We start from the raw sequence: 22288 nt of genomic DNA on the forward strand, positions 1-22288 counted from the left end.
ATTTTTCTTGAGTTTTTTTTTTTTTGGGGGGAGAAACCTATGTTTTCTTTCACAACATGACTTTTATGGAAATGTTTTGCATAACTTCACATGTACCCTTTCAGTGAGGGAGGTGGGGTAGGGTAAGAAGGGAGGAAAAGAGAAAATCTGGAACTCAAATTTTAAAAACAAATGTTAAGAATAATTTTACATATAAGTAGAGAAAAATAAAATATTAAATTAAAAATAACCACAAAAACACTATGTCAGAGGAGTACCATATATGAAGAGCAGATAAAAGATTAGGTTGACTCAAAGAGTGGAGGAAGAAATCTACAATAAGACTAGAAAATTAGGTTAGGAATAGGTTGTAAATCTAAATAGAGGGATTTATATTTTATCTTAGTGGTAATAGGGAGCCACTAAAGTTGACTGAGTAGTGAATTAACATGGTAGTATCTGTGCTTAGGAAAAAATTAAGCCCTAGGATTCATATCATAGATTCGAATAAGGAGAGACTTGAAGTAGAGGGACTATCTGGGAAGTGTTGCAATAATAATATGATCAAGAGGTAAGGAAGGCCTGAACAAAGATGGTGACTGTGTAAGGAGAGAAGAGGTTGGATATGAATGAAACTATAGATGCAGAAACATGAAGATTTGACAATTGAATAGCTATGTGACATAAGGGGTAGAGAAGAGTTGAAGGTAATGCCTTATACTAATAGTCACATTGCATAGGATTGCAGTGTTTTTGTAAACCTTAAAATTCATATAAACATGAATTATTATAAGATGAATTAATAATTATAATTAATAAGAATTATAATAGCAATTCAACAAGTATTAAGAACCCTGTGAAGTACCAAGGAAAAAAAAGAAATAAGCCGTGGTTCCCTAACCTTATGGATTGCATGAACTAGTAAAAGGACTGGGACATACCCAGAAACACACACTTACATGCTATCATGCATTAACTATAATAAAGAGTAGAATGGAAGAGGCACAGAAGAGATAACCAAGGTGACTTGGGAGTCATACTTTTGACCAGTCTGGACAGTGTAAGTGCATAGAATAAATCTTGATTTTTTAAATCTTTTATAAAGTAGTAATGTGAAATTTCTATGAGCTTTAAAGCCAAATTAAAAAGAAAAGAAAAGAAAACCACATCAGTTTGTTTTTGATAAAGATGGGTAAATCTGGAGGGGTAGAGAAAAGAAATTTAAGGAAAAGCAAAACATATCTCTAACCACTAGAGAGAGCACATGAGCAAGATCAAGAGCTTTCCTGCTCCAAGCACTGCCATCTTACTGTCTATGACTTTATTAAAGTTGGCACCAGAGTGAAAGAAATTCTCTAGTTGTGAATAAGTTTGCATGCTTGAAATCTCTCCTCTGCCTTGGGCTAGGTTGCTAGATGAAAAATTCATAGTATAGACTTTCCCTCAACTCTTCCCTTGTCTTTTCTTATCATCTCAGTTTTATAACAAGGGGAATGAAATAAATTTAAGTTCAAATTTGTATGCATATGCATTCTGGAAAGATACAACAATAAAATATATTCTTTCTTTCTTTTTGGCTCTGGCCCTCTCTCCTTCTGTGGTGCTGGAAGGAAAATAATATTTTACTCATTTAAGGAACAGGATTCCATTTGTCTGTTCCCTGGTAATAATCAAGCAGTCTCAAAAGTGACGACCATCAGCATAAATTACATACAACAAGAGTTTAAATAACAGAGAAATGAGAGGAAATAGGGAAACCCAAACTCTTGCCTATCACAGGAGTATCTGGTAGCTTGGGCTAACAAGCTAGGAGTTTTATAGATAAAAGCAGGAGTGAAGGGATTTATAGGAAATTGGGGGGAAATGTCTTCCTAGATGGACAGAAAAAGGGAAATAATACAAGTTAGTCAAGATAATGTTCCTCACAGGACTTAGGACCTGTAAGTCACTATCTTGTTCCACAACTTACTTTGTTACTGAGTCTCATAGTCCATCAATTCCTGATCCAGTTGTCTCCATCACCCTTAACTATCCATGAATGAAATAGAATGGAGTCTTGGAGACATCCTGATCTGAGCCTCTTTCAGCTTCATATAATGTTTCTTGTGACTACTCTGTTAGTTTTTTTTTTTTTTTTTTGAGTTCCATGAAATTCTATGGATAAGACCACAAGGAACTCAATAATTCTGGATAATGTTTGGTTTGTAAGCAAACATTTCTCATTACCAACTTTCAGGGAAATGACTCTGGATAGAGTAAAATTATACATATATAAATCGTTATGTTTGGTCTTTCCATAAAGAAATTAATTTTCCTTCCTCCTTCCCTGCATTCCTTCCTTCTTCTTTCCTTTCTTCCTTCCTTTTTCCTTTCCTATCCCCTTTTACTTCTTCTTTTCCTTCTCTTTCTTCCTCCTTTCTTTCTTCTTTCCTTCCTTCTTTTCCTTCCTTCCTCCTTCCTACTCTCTTCTTCCTTCTTTTCCTCTTTCCTTCCTTACTCCTTTTCTTCCATCCCTCTTTCTTCTTCCCTCCCTCCTTCTTTCCCCAAGGTTTGACAAGATTTCCCTTCCTGGAAGAAAGCTTTATTCCCTGTCCCACTTCCCACCTAATTTTGATGCATCCTACTCAGTATTTACTCAGTTTATTGTGATTTGGTATCAGTAATTATATTATCAAATTAAACAGAAAAGGATTAAGTTTAGATTAGTTATATATATATGTGTGTGTGTGTGTGTACGTGTAAATTCTGTTAGGATGAGTTATATATGTTAGGATCAAAGAATCTCTTAGGCATTTGTGATATTGATATTAATTATAACATTGTAAATTATAGGATAAAATCATGATTGTCTGTTACAACTTGTTATAGCAACATTAACACCCTTCACCCCTATGAATTATTTTCAATGCTATCCACTAATTCTTTCCTAGCTTACTGACCAAAATAGCAGATGCTTGATTTCCTATGAAAACTTCTAATGAAGAAGCAAGCACCCTTGCATACATTTGCAAGAACCAAGATAATGGCAATCTATTAAAAACTTTACAAATAATGTGTTTGTTAAAGATATATAACTTTGATTTTGGAAATAAGAGTATTTGTCAGGCCCACCACCTATGGTAGGCCTTTATCCTTGCTGAAGAATATTAATTTCCATGTTATTTGTGACCTGTATCACTTGCTTTGGCAAAAATTACCCCTGTTGATTTGCTGGGAACAGCAAATATTTCTCTGAGTGGGTGACTGATAATGGATTTCTGTGATTTTTGAAGGCCAAGAATGTTAGGTGTTAACAAGATGTTAATGAGGTGTTAAACTAATTGTAAGCAATCAACTCTTCTTTGATTCCTTTACTGTAAAAACACTTCTTTGATTAAGGTAAGAAAGAAACAACAGTCACAAAACACAAATCACAACAGTGATTTGTCAGTAAATTAGCCCTTTTTCCAGAGGCATTTAGCAAAAAAAAAAAAAAAAAAAAAAAAAGATAACCGGGCCCCAGGAAAAGATTCAGGGCTAAACATTGGGTAAATTTGAAAGAACAAGAAAGTATAAGCTAGGAGTTTCTTTTTCCTTATCCTTAGATGCGGAAAGGGAATTTCTTTCTTCTTCCTATCTCCTAACTGCCAACAGTTTTCCTAGATGAGTAGGATTTGCTGTATCTAGTCAGGGAGAAGAGAGACATCCTCCAGAGAGGAAACAGATTTAGGAGAAAGTAGCTTCAAGTAGTGAACTATAGTAATGGAGAGTTGATATGTGGAAAGGAGTAGATTCTGAGAGTTCAACTGAGCAATATGTCTGGCAGAGACATTGAACTTAAGGATCTGTGTTAGGATTCCATAAGGAAAGAAAGGATTTTCTCACCTACAACATCAGAAATTGTGAGTTGCCTTTTTCTTGAATCCTTTGTTTTACATCCTAAACTAATTCTATGATTGTAACTCTACTGAACCCACTCTTCCCTTGGACACTATGTATCTTGTTGGAGAGTATACCCAAGTTTTGTGGGGAGAAATGTATTGCAGGAATTATTATTGTTAATTTATCTTAGGAAACATCTTTGCTAAGAGTTGTATGCATTGTCATGACAGTTAATGAGAAGCACACTGGTGGAGTCCATGAGCTATTTTGTTAGAAGTGTAGACCACTACTGTTATCTTCAGGATTCAAGATATCAGTTACACTCTGTGGACCCAATCTTGTAATATGAATGCAAATCACAGAAATATCCAAGAATAGGTACTATACTATATAGAGTCATAAAAAGTAAATCTAGCTTATTTTTGTTTGGAAATCACCTTACATCCACTTTATAATCTCATGTAATTCTTACAATCCAATGAGGTATGTAATGTCAGGTGTTTTCCAGTCTATCCCCTTTCACATGCTTCTACAAGAGGAGAGAGACTGTGTGAGAGAGCATGACTACTGATCAAAAAAGGTGAAAGGGTTAGAGGTTTTTAATCAGGAATATGTCTAAAAGTTGTCCATCATTATAAGGTAAATCTTCCTAGAAGCTGGATCCAAGAAACTACTGCACCAGAGAGATTTTTCTGGGATATACCCAATTTGTCATAGACACAAGTGGGAGACGGGAAACCCGATTCCAATAATCAGGAGCATGATGAGAGATATGTAATTTTAAGAGTGTATCCTAGCATTCAATAACACTAGATATCAATAGATGGTATGGGAGATGGAGAATACAGTGTGATGTCAGTAGAGAGGGGAATATGGGTATGTTTTAGAAAATGGATCAGAACTGTGCTTTAGAAAAGTACTTGGGATGGAAAATGTCAAGCACACCCAGAGAGAGAAATATGGAGACTGAATGTGGATTGAGGCAACATATTTTCACTTTTTGTTTCTTTATTTTTTCCTCACAGTTTTTTCCCCCCTTTGCTCTGATTTTTCTTGCACAACATGACAAATATGAAAATATGTTTAAAAGGATTGTACATATATAACCTATGTCAGATTGTTTGCTGTCTTGAAATGGGGGAAGATAGGGGAGGGAGGAAGAAAAATTTAGAACACAAAAGTCTTACAAGAATGAATGTTGAAAATTATCTTTATATGTATATGAAAAAATAAAATATTATTGGAAAAACTTCCATTAGAAAAAGAAAAAAATTAATTTTGGCATCCTTCACAGAGGATAGATTAGAAAGAGAAGAATCTTGAGACAGATAGACCAATTTGGGAAGTTATTGCAATAGTTCTGATAAAAAGTGACTAGCATATTAACTGCAATGATGGTTGCATCATTGATGTGGAAAAGAAAAGATGAAAGATATATTATGAAGGAAGAATTGTTAAGATTTGGCAACTGATTAGATAGTCTTTGTAATGATACTCTGTATGGGGGGAAGGTTTATTGCTACTTTTCTTACCATACTTTTTCATTAAATGTGTTTGCCTTGCACTCTAGTGTTGTTCATTGGACTGATCAAAATAAGCATGTTCATGAACTTCTGAATTAAGATTTTGAACAAAAGGAGGCTCCTGAAATCATGTAGCTCTTCTGCAGATACTCATCTGTGAGATGGAATGTATTCCAATGTGCTAAAAAATACCCATTCCTTCTTGAACACTGACTACCCCTGATGGCTAAAGTTAGAAAAGCAGTTTTCCCTGGTACCAGGGAGGGCTAATACTCTGCTTATGAAGGATGAAGTTTGAGGGGTCAGTTCTCTGGACTCCAATATTTAGTTTTTTGATACTGAATTCTTTTTCCAACCCCTTCTGTCACTTCTGGCTAAGTGAGTTGTTCAGGATCACAAAGCTAGTAAGTATCTGAGGCCAAATTTAAACTCAGGAAAAGTCTTCTAGACTAGCCCAGGCATTGTATTCGGTTTGTTACCCAGCTGCACTATATAGCCATCCCTAATTGGTTTCCTCTAAAAATAAAACTATAAGTAGGAGTATTTTGACTTGGGGCAAAAAAAATTGTCTAGAATACTGGACAGATGCAGTAGGAGAAAAAGCATTTTGACCTTCATTTTCCATAAAGGTCTAGGCAGGCCCCACAAAAATGAAAATCGTGGTAATTCCTGAGGGAATGTCATGGATTTAAGTATACAATAAGTCTGGAGGGATACCGAAGTGAGAATGTTAGTTAATATTGACTGCTCCTATCCCTTTTTCTGGTGGCTAAGTATTGGAAAAGGAGCAGATGTCCATCCATTGAAGAATGGCTGAATAAGTTATGGTATATGAAAGTAGTGGAATATTATTAATCTATAAAAATGATGAACTGGCTGATTTTAGAAATGCCTGGAAAGATTTACATGAACTGATGCTGAATGAAGCAAGTAGAACCAGGAAAATAGCAATAGCAAGATCGTACAATGATCAACTATGATAGACTTGGTTCTTTTCAGAGGTTCTGTGATTCAAGGCAATCCCAATAAACTTTGGATGAAAAACACCTTCTGCATCCAGAGGGAAAACTATGGAGACTGAATGTAGATCAACACATACTATTTTCACTATTTTTTCCTTTTTCTTCTGTTTTTTTTTACAAGTAACTTTTTTTAAAAATCATGAGAGTTAATAATAATATAATAATTAATAATTATATAATAAATATAATCAATAATATATAATTATATAATATAATAAATATATATAATATATTATATTAATTATATAATTAATAACTTTTTTATACAAGTAATTTTTCTATTTTACAAGTAACTGGGAAAAATAATAAATATATTTAAAAATATTGTTTGCCACTAGGGAGAAATATTTTACATACACTTGGAGCCTTAGTACCTTAGGCTAAAGCCCTATTTCCTCCAAGCTAGCTCCAAGATAGATACAATTGGGGAACATCAACAATTAGGATTAATCATCATCTGATATGATTCTAGGAAATTCAAGGTCAATGCAGGTGATATCCAAATTTACCATCTCCCAGAGCTTGGTTTTAGGCTGAAAAAAAAAAAAAAAAAAAAGCCATGTTTCCCTTTTGCCTCCCTCCCACTTCAGTTGAGTACACTCACAACAGAGCCAAAGACAAGACATCAATTATATTAGTAGATCAACCAGAGTCTTAGGCTCAGGATCCTATCACCCCAATCAAGGTAGAAATGGAAATTTCCAGAGAGTCTAGAACTCACTTCTTCCTATTCAAGCCTGTATTCTTCTCAGAATAGACTCTATAAGTAGTTTCCTTACTCAAAGTTATATGAAGTATCATAGTACCATTGAAACAACATTGGATAAAATTTAATTTTAAAAAGTATATTGGAATCTTGGCAAAGTCATGTCAGTTTTCTTTGCTTCCATTTCCAAGTTTATAGGTTTTTAAGTTTTATTTTTAATTTATGGAATAAAAGCACTTCTATAACACAGTACTATAAAAAGATTATTATATATAAATTTGCAAATCTCCTGTGCATAACTTGCTATTTCTTTCAAATATACAACAAAATTGTCATGTAAATTTCTTTTTTTAATTCCTCACCCAAGATGGCTATCTTTGGACACACACGTAAAATTATCCTATACGTATATTTATCAGCTCTTTATCTGGATGCTGATAGCATCTTTTTTTTTTTTTTTTCCATATGTCCTTTACAGTTAATTTAAGTAGTTATAATGTGTAAAGTGAGAGGGCTGACCCAGGTTACCTGTCCTGGAGTTAGGAATATTCATCTTTGTCAATTCAAATCTGGCATGAAACACTTACTACCTATATCACCTTAGGTAAACCACTTAACTGTGTTTGCTTCAGTTATCTTATTTACAAAACAAACCAGAGAAGGAAATGACAAACCATGCCAGTATCTTTCCCAAGAAAACCCTGAGGTCAGAAAGAGTTGGACATGACTGAAAATTACTGACTAAAACCAAAGAGAGGCTGGATTAGCGGGGAATCTGGCGACATCTATTGGGCTATAGCAAAATTGCAAATTCATTTTAAAATGGTTTCCTTGGTAATAAAGAGACTGACTGAACCAAGAAGTAAATGGGAGATTTTATTGAACAATTATCAAGCCCCTTATTAAAGTTTATGAAGCTGTAATAATTGGTTGTACTGAAAGAACCTAGCTTGATAGGAACATATATATTTTTATAATGCTGTTACTGTATATAATGTTACCCTGTTTCTGATCATTTTACTTTCCATCAATTTTATAAGTCTTTTCCAGGTTTTTCTGAGAGCATTCTATTCATCATTTCTTCTAACACAATAGTATTCCATCACAATCATATACAAACTCCAATTGATGGACATCCCTAAATTTCCAATTCCTAGCCACCCTTAAAAGAGCCAAAATATTTTATATTTAAATATTTAAATATTTTTGTACACAAGGATCCTTTTCTTTTTTTATCTTTGAGATACAGATGTAGAAAGATATTGTTTTGTCAAAGAGCATGCACAGTCTTAAAGCCCTTTGAACGTAGTTCCGAATTGCTCTACAAATTAACCATATGAATTACTATGCAATTTCACCAATTTCATTGGTGTCTCAATTTTCCCACATTCCCACCAACATTTCTTTTCTGTAGTTTTAACTTATAGGTGTGGGGTGATAGCTCAGAGTTGTTTAAATTGGCATTTCTCTAATAAATAGTGAACTAGAGCATTTCCCCCATATGACTACGGATAGTTTTCATTACTTCATCTGAAAACTGTGAAATCAAAAGCAAGTTAGAAGAGAAAGGAAGAAATTGCCTTTCAGATATATGGAAGAGGGAAGAATTTATTTTCAGAAAAGTATAGAATGGATCAGAGAAAGTAAAGTGGACAATTTGCTTAAATAAAAGTGAAAAGGCTTTGCATGAGCAAATCCAATGCAATTAAAATTAGATGGGAAAAATAATATCTAGGAAATAATCTTCGCATTGTGTTTCTCTGACAAAAGCCCCATATCCAAAATATCTAATGGAAAGTTAACCATATTGATTCAGCAGTGCTACTACTGGGTCTGTATCCCAAGGAAATCATAAAGGAGGAAAAAGGACCCACATATGCAAAAATGTTTGTAGCAGCTCTTTTCGTGATGGCAAAGAATTGGAAAATGAGTAGATGGCTATCAATTGGGGAATAGTTGAATAAATTATGGTACATTAAATTAATGGAATATTATTGTTCTATAAAAAAATGAACAAGCTGATTTTTAGAAAGACCTGAAAAGATTTACATGAACTGATGCTAAGTGAAACAAATAGAACTGGGAATATAGTGTACACAGGAACAGCAAGATTGTGTGATGATCAACTATGAAAGGCTTGGTTTTTCTCAGTGGTTCAGTAATCCAAGGCAATCCCAATAAATTTTGCATAGCAAACACCATTGGCATCTAGAAAAAGAACTATGGTGACAATGTAAATCAACAGTTCTATGTTCATTTCTTTTTTTCAGGTTTTTTTCCCTCTCCCATGATTTTCCCCTTTTGTTCTGGTTTTTCTCTAACATGATTCATAAAGAAATGTGTATTAAAAATTAATGTCCATGTGTAATCAGAAAAAGAAAACAATAAAAAAATTAATCACAAATATAGAAGATTATTTCAAGAGAGATGCTAGAAGACTTTTCTTTTCTTGATGAAGAGAAAACCAAAGGGGAAGGGAAGTCTAATCTCCAGGCGAAATGTTAAGAAGATGCTAAAGAGATTTTATTATTATCTGGAGTGAAATGAATGATTTGGGATTGTCTTTCCACAGAGGAAAAGACAAGTTAAGTAATGATATTTTGAGCCTTCATGATTTTATGACTTTAATCATAACCAACATATTTTAGCACATATATCCATACTGGCTTTTTTTTTTTTGAGGGACAATTGGGATTAAGTGACTTGCCCAAGGTCACAAGCTAGCAAGTGTTGTGTCTGAACTCAATTTTGAACTCAGATCCTCCTTGCTCCAAGCCCTGTGCTTTATCCACTGTGCCATGTAGCTGCCCCCATCTATGTACACATTATATGTTTATTATTGCTCATTTGCTAATAGATAATTTTTAGTAATTATAATATTTATTTAAATACAAAACATTATTATTAGTGGTAAAGGAAGCATTTCTGTTTCACTAAATAATTAAGACAAACTGTAAATGAATTGGAGTAGGGGCTTAAGCTAATTTATTTATTTATTTTTTTGCTGAGGCAATTGGGGTTAAGTGACTTGTCTAGAGCTAGGAAGTGTTTCGTGTCTGAGGTCAAATTTGAATTCAGGTCCTCCTGACTCCAGGACTGCTTGCTGCTCTATCCACTTCACCACCTCGATGCCCCCTCAAGCTAAGAGGAGAAGGCAAATTTATTTATGAAGAATAAGTTGTCCTACATCTGGATCTCCTTAGAGCTTGTGATTATGAAAGTGAATATATAAGAAGTCAAGTGGCGGACTGAGGTTGGATGACATCAGACTCCATCTTACATCTGTCACAGAAGTAAATACAGGAGATGAAATTAACTGAAGAAAGTTACCAATAGTCTGAAAAAATTTGCCCATCAAAATAACTATTGATTGAATTCATTAACGAGAAGAAAATCTAGGAAATTATAGTTTCTGTGTTTTCCCTAATCATAGATTACAGCCTCCAGATTTTACAGAAGATAGTGAAGAACGTAAAGGTACCTGCAGTAAAAAAAAAGTGATAGATTTTGGCACCATCATTTCTTCTCTTTCATAGTTACTCCCCAACTTTCTGTTGTCCAATTAATTTTCAAGCCTGAAAAGCCGGGTCACGGGGTCCAAATCTGGTGCAGAATTTCACACACTACGTTAAAGGGAGAGTGGGGCCGAACGCCCGCGAGTAAAAGGACGAGTCTGGGATTACAGCTGCCCCAGCCTACCTCCTTCCCTTCTACCAGGTTTAACATTTGTATTTGTGAATTGATACAAAGTAGACGCTTCAGTGGGGGAAAAGCAGCTACTGTGAAGAAATGTAGGAAACAGTGTTCCGGATCTCCCCCACCCCCCACGAACACCTCCCTCCCCCAAGGGTTGCCTTTCCTTAGTCCGTCCCCGGAAGAGCTGAGATCACTCACTGGTTAAAAGCATGACGGCACCGACGAACACCCAGAACCGGGGGAATCCAGACCGGCTAAATCGAAGACACATAAAGCTAACTGCTGCTGGGGTTTCAGTCCTCGGGCTCCGTCGGCCTTTGACAATTAGCAGTGCCGATTCCCTGCCTAAAACCTCTTTGGACCGGCGGGCTTGTCCTGCTGGGCCGGGCTGTCGCTTTCCGCGCTCCCGCTCCGCTCCTCGCAGACTGGCCCGCTGCGCGCAGCCTGCTTTGATCGATGGGGAGTCTCCTGGAACTTCCAGAGACACTTTCAAGAGAAAGGGAAGTCTAAACAAGTTTCATTAAAATATTTAGATATTTAAATGTCAAATATAGTAAATATTGATAGGCACACCTCATATAAATGAAAGCTCTGGAAGTGGAGATTCTCAGTAATTTTAAAGAGTATTAGTGTCTTGACCAAAGTTTTGGAGAATTACTGCTGTAAAGAATGAGAATATAGAAAGATAGGCAGCAAGAGGATGAATTTCTCACGGATGACAACTTTCTTCAATGTGAGTAAAAGCCTTTGAGGTGCCTGGGCAGACAGCTTTGAATGTGCATCTCACCAGAGTTGTACACAAATTATATAATCTGTAGATAGATTCTGCTTATGTATACAAATAGTGTCTTTCTTAATCTATCCTTTGTATTTAATTTTTGATAATAGTCAAGATAAAACAAATAAGAAACCAACCAAAATATAATAGTCAAGATAATTTATTCCTTCAAAGTTGTTCTTAAAACAGTATTGCTGTTATTGTATACAACATGCTCTTGTTTCTGTTCATTTGGATCTTCACTATTTCCTGCAAGTCTTTCCATGTTTTTCTAAAATCACAGAGCTCCTTATTTCTTATAGCACAGTAGCATCACACCACAATCATATACCACAACTTGTTCAGCCATTCCCTAATTGCTACAACATTTTAGAACGCGGTTTTTTTTTTTCCCCTTTCCCACGAATTTTCTTCAGAATTTTTCTTCGGAAATAGATCAAACTGCTTTCTTCTTCTGCAGGGATTAAAGGCTCCCCTTCGTTCAGGGACTCATGTCTGCTAAGAGATGTCCCTGCATCTGCCTTATGAAAAGATAATTTTTCTACTCTCAAACATTTACACTCAAGGTATATTTAAAAAATTCCATCCTTTTATCCCCTAAGCCAATTCTGGGGAGGAGTCATCAGAACTATCCGTCAAAAATAAGACCTGACAATTAAAGAGGATATGTATACTTTCCCCAAGTTTTGTGAAGTTTTCACAGCAATAGCAGGATTTTACAATGACAGACTTGGTTCTTCTCAGAGGTTCAGTGATGCAAAGCAATCCCAACAAACTTTGGAAGAAAAATGGCATCCAAATCCAGAGAGAGAACTATGGAGACTGAATGTAGATCAACATACTTTTCCCACCATTTTTTCTTTTCTTCTGTTTTTTTTTTAAATTGTGGTCTTTTCCTTTTGTGCTGATTTTTCTCTCCCAACATGATACATATAAAATATATAAAAATGAATGTGCATGTAAAACCTAAAAATAACTGGGGAAAATGAAAATTATAAATATTAAAAATAATATAGCTGCCACTGGGAGAAATACTTTATATACTCCTGGGGCATCAGTACCTTAGGCTAAAAGCCTATTTGCTCTAAGCTAGTTGCAAGTTGGTTGCATTTGATAAACACCAATAGTTGGGATTAATATTCATCTGAAATTTATCTGGGAAATTCAAGGTCAATGAAGGTGATATCCAAATTTGTCATCTCCCTGAACTTGGTCTTGGGAAGAAAAAAAGAAAAGCCATATTTTCCCACCTGGGCTTCAGTCAGCTATACTGAGGACAGAGCACAAAACAAGGCAGCACTCATCATATTAGTAGAACAATCAGAGTCTTAGGCTGAGTATTCTGACTCCAGTCAAGGCAGAAATAGAAGTTTCCAGAGAGCCTGGAGCTCCCTTTTTCCTCTCCTAGTCTGTACCCTTTTCAGAATAGATGCTGTAGATAGTTTCCTTATACAAAGTTGCATGCAGTATCATAATACTATTGAAAGTACACTGGATAAAATTTAATTTTAAAAAGTATATTGTATTGGATTGCTTGCTATCTAGGGGAATGGGTCGGGGGAAGAAGGGAAAAATCTGAAACACAAGGCTATGCAAGAGTGCATATGTTTTGAAAATAAAAAGCTTTAAAAAAATCACTTAAATAATTGGAATTTTGGAAAAGTCACTTAAACTTGCCTCTATTCCCACATTTGTATTTTTAAACTTTTTATTTATAGAAAGCACTTCTATAACATAGTATTATGAAAAGATGATTGTATAAGAAACTGCAAATCTTTTATGCATAAATTGCTATTACTTTAAAAAAAATTCCTAGTCAATTTATTTATTTTAATATACATTACTTTATGAGACATGTTGGGAAAGAAAAAGTAGAGCAAAAGGGAGAAATCATGAGAGAGAAAAACCAGAAAAAAAATAAGTGAACATAATAGTATATGCTGATTTACATTCAGTCTCCTTAATTCTTTTTCTGGATGCAGATGGCATTTTCTGTCCAAAGTCCATTGGGATTCTGTCCAAAGGGATTGTTTTGGAGTAACTTGTTATTCCTTTCAAATTTACAACAAAATTGTCATGTAAATTTATTTTTTCTTTCTTCTTCATTCTTCTTCTACCATTAGAAGTAAATTTATTCTATATAGTATATTTTACCTATATAGTAAAATTATTTTATACATACATTTATCAGCTCTTTTTTCTGGATGCCTATAGCATCTTTTTTCATATATTCTTTATAGTTAATTTAAGTATTTGTAATTTGTTAAATGAGAAGGTTGACTCAGGTTACTAAATTCCTTCATACCTCCAAAGTACCTGTCCTGGAGTTAGGAATATTTATCTTCCTTAGGTCAAATCTGGCCTCAGACACTTACTACCTATGTCATCTTGGGTTAGCCACTTAATCTTATCTACAAAATAAAATGAAGAAGGAAATGATAAACTCCACCAATATCTTTGCCAAGAAAACTCCAAATGGCATCAGCAAGAATTGGACATTGAAAACTACTGAACTGAAACCAAACAGAGCGTCAATTAGCGGGGAATGTGGCGACACCAAGTGGGTTGTAGCAAAATTGCAGCTTCATTTTTAAAATGGGCTCATTGGTAATAGAAGGGACTGACTGAGCTAAGAGGGAAATGGTAGATTTTAATGAACAAAAATCAAGCCCTTAAATAAAACATACTCATCATAATAATTTGCTGTATTGATAGAATCTAGCTTGATAAGAACATAGATTTTGAGCTGAAAGGGAACTTAGAGACTATTTAGTGTACACTTTTTAAATGAGCAGTCTATCAACAACACAAACCTATTAATCACTTATGATGTGCCAAGCATTATAAGTAAACATTAGGGACATGAAAACAAAAAATAAAATAGCTCCCCTTCTTTTGAGGAGTTTACATTCTAACCTATGGTATGGGCCGCTTGTGTGCAGGATTGTAACTACGGCTTCTAGTGCATGTACACCTGTCGCTTCACTTAAGATTTTGAGATAGCTAAAAATGGAAAATGGTATGGCTGATGTCTTTTGATTAATGGAATAGTTGGTTTTAAGTGAGGCAGAGTTGCTCACAGTTTTCAGCCTCATTCTTTCTTCCAGAATCATCACAGTACAATTACAAGACAGAGTTAAGACAAGTGCTAATGGCTTGGCGATTCAGTGGATGACCTTGATATTTTCAATTTCTAATCAAACTTTAAGTTTTCCACATCTTTTGCTTTAGCCACCTTTATGGCCATTGGAACAACTAGTTGTTATCTCTCCTTTCTGCTGGGAGAAGTCTTAATATACTTGGGCTAAATATCCCTCCTTAGCCCCCCAACTCATGAAGGGTTTGAAACTTTTCAGTTACCCTCAACCTACTTTATCCTGTTGACCAAATCAGTTTACCAGGGTATGACCATTGTCCATACTACAGCTCTTTGGAGCCAAGACTGAAAGCTGGGTGAATCAAGTGGACACCAGAGGTGGAAAGCAGCCCTGAAAAGGGTTCAGCAGCTCTCAAACCAGAGGAACAAGTCTTCCCTAAAGCCATCCTATATGCCAAACATTTATTACTTGACAATGGTGGGATCCATGCCCTTGAAGAGATTGGAGTCTTAATTCAGCTTTTTACATTACTTGGCTAGAGTCTGAAGGAACTTATATTCTTTCTATATTAGAATATTATATTCTAAGAAATAGAGTTGAAGCATGAGTCCATTATAGAAAACTGAGATCTAGAGAGGTAAAATGACTCAGAAGGTCTTATTGATAGCAAAATGTACAATTGAGAATAGAACCAATAATATTTTACTTCAAATGCATTACAATGCATACGTTCTTAAAAAGATAGTGGCAATATATGGGGGAAATGTCAATTTCTAGTATTTTCCATCTTGCTTTTTTCAAATATAGTATCTGGGAACACTCCATCCTTTTCCAATTGATGCATGGTCTCACAGACAAGGTTAATTTACCAGTTTCAAAGTATTCTATGAATTCACATCTGCTTAAATCCATAACCCATAAAATATCACCAATAGGTTTACTTTTTTATAATATCCAGAATACACAATTAATTTATTTTATTATCATTTTTAAAATAACAAAAGCTTTTTATTTTTCAAAATACATGCTAAGATAAGTTTTTAACATTTACTCTTGCAAAGCCTTGTGTTCCAAATTTTTCTTCCTCCTTTCCTAACTCCATCCTCCCCTAGACAGCAAATAGTCCATTAGAGATGAAACAAGTGCAATTCTTCTAAACATATTTCCACATTTATTATGATGCACCAAAAAAATCAGATCAAAAGGGGAAAAAGTGAGAAAGAAAAAACAGCCAAGCAAACAACAACTAAAAAGGTGAAAATACTATGTTTTATGGAGACTATATTCAGTCTCCTTCGTCCTCTCTCTGGATAGAGATGGCTTTCTGTAACATAAGTCTATTGGAATTGCCCTAAATCACCTCATTTTTGAAAAGAGCCAAGTCTATCACAGTTGATCACTACATAATCTTATTTGTTGTTGATATCTAAATAATTTAAAGAAAAGACACTTGATAAAACCAAATAGTAAAAGTAGCAATAACATACTTCCCCTATAATCCTAAATATATTAATCAGGGAACTGCAACCATTTATGATAAGTGATAAAAAGTTATGTTCTGTTAAATTATACATCTCAATCATATCTCAATCAACCAAACCAAATAGGCTTCATTTATTTGCTTGTTCATTTATTTATTTTATTTAATAAACAATTTTATAAAAACAGAAAAGGAAGACGAAACAAAACAAAATAGGTATTGTCCCCAGCAGAACATGAGGAAGATTCAAAGTATGTGACAATAAATTACCAGTTCAAGAAAGGAAATATAATAACAGAAGAAATTATATTCAGGAGTGTTCATTTTTTTTTTTACTACCTTGTAGTTTGTTCTTTTGTTCTCCACTGTGCTTATTTTTCTTCATTCTTTTCTCCCCCTTCATTCCCTCACTTCCATCAAGTAAGCTATAGTTAAACATATATATATATATGTGGGGTGGGGGTGGGGTGGGGGTGGTGTGTGTGTGTGTGTGTGTGTGTGTGTGTGTAAAAATGTATACATATATATTCATACATACACAGAAATCCCCTTCCCCTCTCACATATATAGAACACACATATTTTTCCTATCTCTGCTAATTCTTTGCTTTAATTCTGCTCCTTAACTTACCTTGCTATTACTTAGCCTCCCCCCACCCATGGATACCTCTCTTGTTTTCTTTCCTCACTCTTTACTTCTTCTTCCATTCATCTCTTCCCCTCAATTTCTTAGTAGATTTTGGAGGGTGCTAGACCCCTCATGATGAAATATATGTGGTATTGGCTACTTAAACCATTCTTTTTTTTAATTATAGCTTTTTATTGACAGAACATATGCATGAGTAATTTTTACAACATTGTCCCTTGCATTCATTTCTGTTCCAACTTTTCCCTTCCTTCCCTTTACCCCCTCCCCTAGATGGCAAGCTATCTTATACATGTTAAACATGTTAAAATATATCCTAGATAAAATATATGTGTGCAGATCTGTACAGTTCACTTGTTGTACAAGAAGAATTGGATTCAGAAAGTAAAAATAACCTGGGAAGAAAAACAAAAATGCATGTAGTCCACATTAATTTCCCAGTGTTTCTTCTCTGGGTATAACTGATTCTGTCCCTCATTGAGCAATTGGAACTAAATTAGATCTTCTCTTTGTCAAAGATATCCACTTCCATCAGAATATATCTTCATACAGTACTGTTTTTGAAGTATATAATGATCTTCTGGTTCTGCTCATTTCACTCAGCATCAGTTCATGTAAGTCTCTCCAAGCCTCTCTGTATTCATCCTGCTGGTCATTTCTTAAAGAACAATAATAATTACATAACATTCATATACCATAATTTACCCAACCATTCTCCAACTGATGGACATCCATTTATTTTCCAGTTTCTAGCCACTACAAAAAGAGCTGCCACAAACATTTTGGCACATACAGGTCCCTTTCCATTCTTTAATATCTCTTTGGGATATAAGCCCAGTAGTAACACTGCTGGATCAAAGGGTATGCATCGTTTGATAACTTTTTGGGCATAATTCCAGATTGCTCTCCAGAATGGTAGGATTTGTTCACAACTCCACCAACAATGAATCAATGTCCCAGTTTTCTCGCATCCCCTCCAATTTGTCACTATCTTTTCCTGTCATCTTAGTCAATCTCTGAGATGTGTACTGGTATTTCTTGTCTTAATTTGCATTTCTCTGATCAATAGTGATTTGGAACACCCTTTCATATGAGTAGAAATAGTTTCAATTTCATCCTCTGAAAATTGTTCATATCCTTTGACCATTTATCAATTGGAGAATGGCTTGATTTCTAATAAATTAGAGTTAATTATCTATATATTTTGGAAATGAGGCCTTTGGGTTTGTCAAACACTAGATTATTAAATTGTCTTGTGAAACTAACCTATTCCACTGATCAACTAGTCTATTTCTTAGCCAATACTAAATGGTTTTGGTGACCGCTGCTTTATAATATAGTATTAGATCAGGTACAGCTAGGCTGCCTTCATTTGATTTTTTTTCATTAGTTCCCTTGAAATTCTTGACTTTTTGTTCTTCCATATGAATTTTGTTGTTATTTTTTCTAGGTCATTAAAATAGTTTCTTGGGAATCTGATTGGTATAGCACTAAGTAAATAGATTAGTTTAGGGAGTAATGTCATCTTTATTATATTCGCTCAGCTTATCCAAGAGCACTAATATTTTTCCAATTATTTAAATCTGACTTTATTTATGTGGAAAATGTTTTGTAATTTTGCTCATATAATTCCTAACTTTCCTTTGGTAGATAGATTCCCAAATATTTTATGCTATCAACAATTATTTTGAATGGAATTTCTCTTTGTATCTCTTGTTGTTGGGTTTTGTTGGTGATATATAAAAATTCTGAGGATTTATGTGGATTTATTTGTATCTGACTTAAACCATTCTTGATGTGAGTAGGTTTTCATAACTATGAGTCCTTCTCACCCATATACTGCCTCTGTACCTGACTTAAAAACCCTTTTTAATTTAATGTATCAAAGTTACCTAATTTTTATTTCCCAATGTTCTCTATTTCTTGTTTGGTTATAAATTTCATTCAAGTTCTCTTCCACCAAATGATCGATATGGAAATGTGTTTTACAACTTTGAATGATGTAGGATTGCTTCTATCTCTGCTGTTCTTCTTTGGTCCATAGTTTCTGTGCAGCATTATTACTACATCTTTTAGTATGGTTATAGCTGGCAACACTCTACTCGATAAAAAGTTTTAACTAAATGACATTTATTTGTATTTTGTCAAGCCATTAATCAAAAATCACACATTTATTAGAAAAATACACACTTTGCTTTAAAATGGTGACTCAAACAAGATGATATCATTTTGGTCCTTTGAGACTGAAGTATGACAACCTCAAGTGTGCTGCTAAAGTAGCCTTTTATTGCTGTGTTTTTGCCAGAAGTTGTATTTTGGGATCTGCATTTCCATCTGCTTTTAGCTACAAGGTAAAGCTGAATCTTCAGCTGAGCTGTTCCCTCTTTCACAGAGGAGGAAGACTGGATTCAGACACTACTGTTCTTTTAGCTTAAAACCTAGAAATCTTTTTACTACAGCACAGCTCTTTTAAAAGACAAGGAAATCCTCTGACACTCAATCATGATCCTGGAAGAAAAAAAAAAAAAACAACTTAAGGGATTTCCCCCAATAAAATGGAATATATTTATTTATTTTTCAAGCATTGGTTAGAATGGGCATTTCCTATGAAGAAGGTAATTTTTTTAATTGAAGTTTTTTATTTTCACAACATATGCAAAAATAACTTTTTCAACATTGACCCTTGAAAAACCTTGTATTCCAATTCATCCTCTCTTCACTCCATCCCCTGCCCTAGATGGCATGTAATCCAATATATGTTAAACATGGTAAAATATATATGTTAAATCCAATATAGGCAAACATTTTTATGTAATTATCTTGCTGCACAAGAAAAATCGGATCAAAAAGTTAAAAAAAATGAAAGGCAAAATTCAAGCCAACCACCACCACCACCACAACAAATGAAAATGCCATTATGTTGTAATCCACCCTCAGTTCTCATAATCCTCTTTTTGGGTGTAGATGGCTCTCACAAGATTATTGGAATAGGCTTGAATCATTTCGTTGTTGAAAAGAGCCAAATCCATCACAATTGATCATTGTATAATCTTGTTGTTGCCATGTACAATGATCTCCTGATTCTGCTCACTTCAGTTAGCATCAGTTCATGTAAGTCTCTCCAGGCCTGTCTGATCCTGCTGATCATTTCTTACACATATTATGTCACATTCATATACCATAATTTATTCAGCCATTCTCCAACTGATGGGCATCCACTCAGTTTCCAGTTTTTTGCCACTACAAAAAGGGCTGTAGATGTTGATTTCTTGATCCAGGTAAATCACTTTGAAAGAGTTCTTCTTAAAACATAGCTACTTTAGACTTAATTCTATTCTCTTATTTAATTTCTGCTCATCAGGGTCAAGGTCTTTGTCAGAGGCCTTTGCTAGGATGAGAATTTCTTGGGGCCTGCTGCTTACTTTTTGATTGCTCAAATGTACCATATGTTCTTTTAGAGAATACACTTCGATATAATAGTCAAGAGCTCTAGGTTGAGGGCATCTTCAGTTTTTTAAGTTAAATACTTTTGAAATTGATATATATGCATACACATTATACACACGTATTTGGGCACTGTGTATGTGTATGTATATGTGTATATATACATGTATATATAGGTATATATGTGGCTAGTTTCTTATCCAAGTATCCTCAGTCTCTGTTCCTTGGTCTGAAGAGAGATCTTCTGGAAATGTTCATTTTTCTCCTCTGGTCCATTCTTCTCTGTATGTGATATGTTTGTTCTGTGAGTACCCAGAGATGAGAAAAGTGGGGTCAAAGAGCAGGCTGGTCACTTCCCTTAGAAAAGGCTTAGCCATTGATGAGAACATGCAACCTCAGGGTCCATCTTCCCCCTCCCTTCTCCAAAAAAGTAAAGCCAGTACAATTCTCTGTCCCAGCACAGTCATAACCACTCATCTTCAGGTTACTTTTATTTTGTAAATGCAATTATCTTGTAGTTTTCAACAGGAGACACATATTATTGTGAAGATCACACATGCATAAAGGACTGGGATAAAAACAGCTTTCAGAATCCATAGGTTTCTGGTGTTAGGCTCTGTATTCTCAATCTCTAAAACAATAAATCAGGATCATTAGGGATTAGTCTGTCACCAAGAAGTGGGATAAAGGACTACAAAAAAGGAATATGTGAAGGAAGCAAGGAATGCATAGAAGAAAATGGGAAAAGAGGGATTGGCAGAGATTGTACTCTGTGGAAATTTTAGGTATTTGGGTAAACAAGGATCACGAAAGTAGGGAAAGAAGAGTAATAAAGAGAAGGGCCTGGATGGTTTGAACAAAGGACAGATATATAGAGGTGATCACAGAAGCTATTAATAAAATATGACTGTAGTTAGTGTCTGCAGTGTCTACCCTCCAGAGTGCCAGTTCTTACTCAGTTCTTTTCATTCTCCCCCATTTCTACCAGAAATGTAGCCCAGTGTGCATCAATCATCTTCCTCTAGTACATATCCTTACCCCCATATCTCTTCTCTCTCCCTTCATTAAGCGCACACCCAGAAGAAAGAGACATTGTTCCTCCCTCACCTCTTCAGGGTCACCTTCAGCCTTCAGGGATTGCTCTCCAGTCCAGAGAATTCCTAGGGAGAGGACTGAGGAAGGACTGAGGGAGTGACTGGCTCAATAACTTTCACATGGCTCTACAAGGAAGCTCAGTCTATAATTCAGTCATTTTCATTCATTGAGGCTGCCTAATGAGTGTAACTTTATGACAGAATTTCTAGTTTCAGAGTTGTCCTCAAATTTCCTGTTATAAAAGGAAAGAGCAGCTCCACCTTTCTTTTCCATTCTAAAGGGCAAAGTTAGAAATCAAGACAGGTTCTGGAAAGGTCGGAAGGTGGGAGAATGAAATGAAGCTTTTAAAAGTGTACAGATGCAGTGTGGCATTCAAATGGGGCCGAGTGGTTCATTTACCAAGGACAATTAAATTGAATTTCTGAGCAGCTTTCCCTTCTGGGCCTGATGTTATGTCAGCTTTATAACATCCACTGTCTTCTATCATCAGATTGCTTAACTTTAGAGATTGATCACGAAGGAAAGACAGCCTTTGTACCCTTTGTGGGAAATGATCCAACTTGGATTGCTCTCCTCTGGAGAGGCATTGATTAGGATCAGCCATCTTGATTCAAGAGTCCATGTAATTCTCTGGATTTCATTTCCTATTTTTGGATCTAGTCTGAACACAGCATCACTTCCCTGGCTTATGTTCAGAGATGACACCACTTCTGAGTTTCAAATGCCTGTGACAGGATGGAAATAAGAGTCATAAGTACACAGGAAGGATGGCCTCTTAGGTATCTGAGGGAATAAAAAAAAATGCAGAAAGGACCTGAAGAAGGACATATATAAATCACAACCATCTCAGAGGCATTATAAAATGAAAGTCATTGTCATTCTCTGCAAACCCGACTCTTCTCCAGGCTCTTCCATCCCACAGTGGGTTCAGCCCCCCAGGTTCAGGAGCCTTGAGTTCCCT

Source organism: Sminthopsis crassicaudata, chromosome 4 (genome assembly GCF_048593235.1).
Source record: "Sminthopsis crassicaudata isolate SCR6 chromosome 4, ASM4859323v1, whole genome shotgun sequence".
NCBI lineage: Eukaryota > Metazoa > Chordata > Mammalia > Dasyuromorphia > Dasyuridae > Sminthopsis > Sminthopsis crassicaudata.